Below are 6,136 nucleotides of genomic sequence, written 5' to 3' on the forward strand. Positions count from 1 at the left end.
AAAACTGCAACCCTAGAGGAAGGGGATCATGAATCACCTTAGGAGAGGAGAGAGAAACTTCAAGAGGAGAGCAACCAAATAGGAAGGAAAGGGAGAGAAAGAGATTAACCATCAAGATGCGAGTGTTTTTCCAACAAGGTCAGCATTGGATGCCATGAGGGGTTGAGGATCTAACCATCATCACGATTGAGGTTGACGAGGTGGTTATTTATTTCTATGGCTTCTTTAAGCTTCCCTTTGAAATAGTTGTCCTCATTAGAAAGGGTATTTTCTAAATAAATGTGATGTTTGGTAGAAAAACAATGCTTAGCTAAGGCCGATTAGTAAACCCTATCATGTCTAATGTTTTAGTAGGCTCTAACTATTAAGTTTTTTTCAATAATAAGCATTTAACTCTCTAAAGTTTAAGATAAATTATTTTCAAAAAATATTTTTGTAAACTAATTTCAAATTTTCTATTGGTCACTTTCATTTTGTTTGGGGTTACAATTAATTTTTTAAATAAAAAAATAACAGAAAAAATGTGAGCTTCGTTCTTGAAGCTTATTTTGAGTTCTAGAAACTATTTGGAAATTCCTCCAACATACTCCAAAGTCATAGGGTTCTTTCTTTCTAGTATATTTTCTGCTTGACAATATTGACATGAATAAATCTACAGATCCCCATGTCAGGGATTTTTTTATGCCACTCTAGAAGGCACTAAGATTTAGAAGACATGGGGAAATGAGTAATGAGATGGGTAAGAATCTTCCTATTTAGAAAAAACCTATTTCTATTCTGTTTTCATTGCCTAGTTTTATTCTTTATTGTTGGACAAAATTTTAAACCATGATGTCAAGATTATTATGAACAATTATGTTGGCAGGGGTACTCTGCACTAGAAGTATAAGCTTTTTTCACCTCATCTTCTGAAGTTTGTGAAAAGGGACATGTTTGGAGATCTACAAGTTTGGGAGAAATTGATGAATTGCCTTGAATTTTGATAGAAAATGATGAAAATACCTCAAAAGTGTAACAAACGAAAAAAAATTCAAGAATATAATGAAACCCCTTAAAACCTAACAGAGGCCAAAATCTATAATTTTTAATTTTTTTTCTTCTAACAAACTAGAGAAATCCACTAAAAGTTGTAAAAGAGAAATTTGGTAGATGTAAATGTGTTTTGTAACTAATGCAAAATTTGAAGACAATACTTGAACTAGCACAACCTGGGATTGAAATACATCATTTAGGAACTCCATATTGGGAAGAAGGTCCTTGAAGTTGTAGGTAAAGATGTGTGGATTCAATGTCAAAAGCTTTGTTAGATGTTGATCCTCAAAACCAAAATCTTCCAATAGTTTGCAAACAATAGTTAAGGCATTTTTGTTGAGGCATTCCATTAAGCCATTTTAATATTTGCTTAGAATGATACGAAGCTTGCCAAAATTTTATATGTCGCTTGTTTGTATTTAGGAATTTTTCATAATCAAATAGTGTTTTCATGAGTATGATAAATTAAAAATCTTATTTAATATTAGATATACATTTCATAAAAAGATTTTTTAAATTCTTCTTCATTAATCAAATAGTTATGATTGAAGAATTTTAGTTATCCATTAATAAAATATATTTCCAATATAAAATCTAATTTTTGATGGTCTTGTTTAATTCAAAGTTGGGATATAAAAATAACATTAATTATCTTAACTTTAAAATATCAAATTTAATATGAATTTTTTAAATAGTAAATTTAATCTAATTTTTCAATCCAAAATTGACTCATAAAATAAGATTATCAATCTTCATTTAAAGATCTACAATTTAATTTAAGTTTTTTTTTGGTAAATTATAGTATACTTGTAATTTTCTATACAATGGAAAAATCTATTCATTAAAACAAATGAACTTGTTATTTTTGTGTAGATAGAGATTTTAGTAGAATGTCATTAAATTGAAATAAAACTAAATTATAATGTAAAAAGGGGACTTCAAATATTGTACAATAAAAAATCATAAAAATAACTAGTCAAAATAAGTAGCTCTACATCTTGTTCCTAAAAATAACATTTTCATAAGAAACAAGCGTCCAAATTTTATAGTAAGAAAAATGATATAATTTTCAAAGTTGAAAAATGAGATGATGCACAAAACTAGAATTTTTTTAAAAATTCCATTACAATAGCATGGGTATTAGTGTCATGCATACAACATATTATACATTTGTACTATTATAATATTGCAATTATTATACAATTAATAATAATAATTAAATATTAATATTAATATAATAGCAACTTGTATTTAATAAAAAATACAATATATTCAGGTATATTCTTCTAAATATACTAGTTTTCTTTTATATAATATTTTTTACTACTAGCAATTGCACGTTTAGTACATGCAACAATAAGCCGATTGAGGTTATATGTTTTGTATAATAAATAAAAATAGTATACGACATAAATAACAATCATGTTTAATTCCTTTAAACTAAAATGATAAATAAAAAAATTTAATTAAAAATTTAGTGAGACAAAATTTACTTATAGAATCTTAGACTTGTAATATTCAGTTATGTTATCAAGTGTTTAATCCATGCTTACTGTAAAGACTGTTCTTCCACACTCTTGTTAGAGTGGGGTTGTCATTGCACCAAAAGACTGATATGTCAATGTTAGATACAACCACTCAACTTGTAATACACATGAAGTGGTTAAGCCCTTGTCATGAATCTCAAGGGGAGCGCTAAACAAATTTCCAACAATCTCCCCCTCAGCGTTACCTAAGGATTTGACGATTTGAACATGTGACCAAGCTCTGTACCACTTGTTAGAGTGGGTTGACATTGCACCAAAAGACCGATCTATCAATGCTCGATGATGAGGCTAATTATTGCCTCTATTTTATGTTAACTTTAAATACTCTACTTTAATATTGCCAAGACATTTTGAACTTATGTTTAGTTGAACTTATGATTAAGTCCAGATAGAATCATTAACCATGGGTAGATAGTATGTCATATTTTGCCAATATTATACATATAATGTAGTATTTATTCCAGGAATGCAGGGATGAAGTGTTACTATATTCCCTTTGCATTTACTATTGTGTTGAATCGGTTATCCAAACTTTATTGCTTGTACCACAACCTGTTATATTTTCTTCTTCTTATTTGGCGGATTTGTAGTTAGTTGTTTTCTTTCCTATTCTAGAATAAGTATCAATCCTCTATTTATAGGGATTGAATTGATAGTTTTTGTGGGTTAGAGAAAAGTTTATGGAAAAAGATTGTTGACTCTCATAGTGAATTGTTTGACAGTTTTATATATTGTTCTTATGTAAGGAGTTTTGGAATATAATGAAGTAATTCTTGGTTTACATTCTGTGTTAGTAGATTAGCAGAAGCCAACCAAGGGGGCTCACTTGGGAGGTAGATTAGACTAGAGTAGTGTAGATTTACTTCTATCATTTCCAATATTTCAGGTAGCAGTTATAAGTTTCTTCCTGCAGCATCGTACTTTGTGAATGTTCCTGTAGCATTTGCAAGAGCAGTTATAGTGGATGGTCTAAGTTGAGATATAAGTTAGCATTTAATTATATTTCCAACATTCATTTTAGTAAAGAGTTAAGTGTTTTACTTTCCTATAGCATAAACATAATGACTCCTTAAGAAACCTAGTGCACTACTATGCCAACCATATCAAGTATATGTCCCTAGGTTGACAAATTAAATGCACCTCATGGTGGGGAAAGTAATCCTTAGATTGAATATACTATCCCTAAGTAAGGCCTTGGGCATGATTATCACACACCTATTGTGAGAAGGACCACTCGATACAACAACTCAACTTATAGTACACATGATACAGTCAAGCTCTTGTCACGAATCTTGAAGGGAGCAATGAACAAATTTCCAATATATGCCACATCATAAAAAATCTCTAAATTATAGGGGTTCATTCAAAAGACCAAAGGTCAAATGCTTAAGTTAGCATTATATAAAAATGTTTATGACAATAAAGGGATAATAGACATCCAATTATGACCAATACTCTCAAAAGATAACGACATACCTTGGTGTTGAAGAAAAATAGAGTGTCGAAAGTCCTATCATAAGAACCATTAAAGATATTTTATCAATCCAAATAAAAGCTTGACCAACTTGTCCAAATAACATGTCAACAGGATAACCGACTGTCAATTTCTATCAGTGAAAGATTAATATTAGCCAAAGTATGAATGCATAATCAATAATAAAAATAAATAAACAAATCTACCAATACATTCATGTCAGATACAAAAGGACATGTAACATTGTAAAGTCCTTTCTATTTTTTTTTTTTTAAAATACCTATTTCACAAAAGTTGTCTAGGGCGAGAATATTGTGGGAGTGTGTTTCCACCATACCGCAAAGCATTAACACTTCCCAAAATCCTTCCTGACATGAAGGATACCCAGCCCAACTAGAAGCAATCTAACAAAGGAAAACTAAGAAGTAATGAAATGTGTGCAATAATAAATCCACATTAAATCCTTATACTCAAACTATGGTCACAACTATTAATGTCATAAATGTACCAACATCTTAAGTTCACAAAATGTTGTATCATTCTCATGTGAATGATGGTGCTAATCTATGCTTGACTTTTATTTCAAGATCTAGATTCTATCTCAACCACTATAGCAATATAAATTTACCATTCACTTGGAATACAAAAATCTTCATTCGTACCTCCTTCAATATAGATCATTATTCACTCACTCTATATCTTGCTTGATACTTCTTTCTTACATGTTTACCAAATCTTCTTCAAAAATAACAAAAAATAAAAGTAACATAGATTACCATAGTTTTATAAGTAATTCATGTTCATGCTAATGATTTTTTAATTATAATTAAGCTACTTATATAAATATCTCATTCTATAGTTTATATTATGGAAAAAGAATAACAACAAATAATAAATCTCAACTTTTGAAACTTTGCTAAATGAAAGATAGTTCTCCAGAATCCAAATATTCAAAAATCTCACGATTTCCATTTTAAGGAATAAAGATTGTGATCTTTAATGAAGTTAGAGAAAATTACATATTTGTTGAGAAATTTTTTGAACAAGCGATTGGATGCAAGCCATTGAATCAAACTCAATATATCTCTAAGCAGATGGAAGAAACACTATAATAATAGAACATGTTGAAAACTTCTATAATATATATCTATTGAGAATGCTCGCATATATGCTGAACCGCACCTAGCAAGACAAGGAATGTATTTCCAGTTGCTAGTGATTCTTCTTAAGTTGCTTAAAACTCATAAATGAGTATTATGAATAAAAATTACAATTGGTAGTTTTGAATTTTAGTTTTCTTCATAAAAGAGAAAAAAATATAAGGCGATGTGAATTTCCCTATTGTTACAAATGTTTAAAGTAGCCAATGAAAATTTTCTAAAGATTCCAACGAAGGTAAAAAGAGAGCCAAATTAGTGTTAGCTGGTGTACTAGGATAACAACGATGGAGCATATTTGCCTATTAAACAAAATAACATAATGTGACAAGATGTTGAAGTAGTAAAAATAAGCACGTGTGTTATAATATTAGATTGGCTATCAACAATATTTTAATAATTTAGAAAAGAACTTTTACATGCAAAACAAACCAACTTTTTACACAGGTATAAGATTGATACTCACAGATAAATAAAGCAAAACAAAATTTGTAGTAAATCATTAAAAAAAATACAAAAGGCTGAAAATCCTATTCTCCACGTAAGACTAAAGATCATTTCATATCTTAAGTTTCTTTTATAAATCTCAAAAAAATCTTTCAAACTTCAAAAGGGGTATTCAATGTATAAATATGAAAGAAGTTACTATCAAATCATACAACCTTTGAAAAACACAAGAAAGCCTAGATGGCAGGTTGGCTTAGTGAGGGCATTGCAACAAAAAACAAAACATATCCGACATTAAGAAGGATGAAGAAAAATGATTTAATTCTACTAAAACAATATAAGATTTCAGCTACATTTCCTCTTCCTATCAGCTACATCCACAAGTGTGTATTCTCTATTGTATTTTAAATAAAGAGATTCATTGACAAGTAGACCGATAGTAACATATCTATAACTTCATCTGTTAGCTTTAGTAATTC

Source organism: Cupressus sempervirens, chromosome 5 (genome assembly GCF_028749045.1).
Source record: "Cupressus sempervirens isolate cs-2001-9-10 chromosome 5, ASM2874904v1, whole genome shotgun sequence".
Classification (NCBI taxonomy): Eukaryota; Viridiplantae; Streptophyta; class Pinopsida; order Cupressales; family Cupressaceae; genus Cupressus; species Cupressus sempervirens.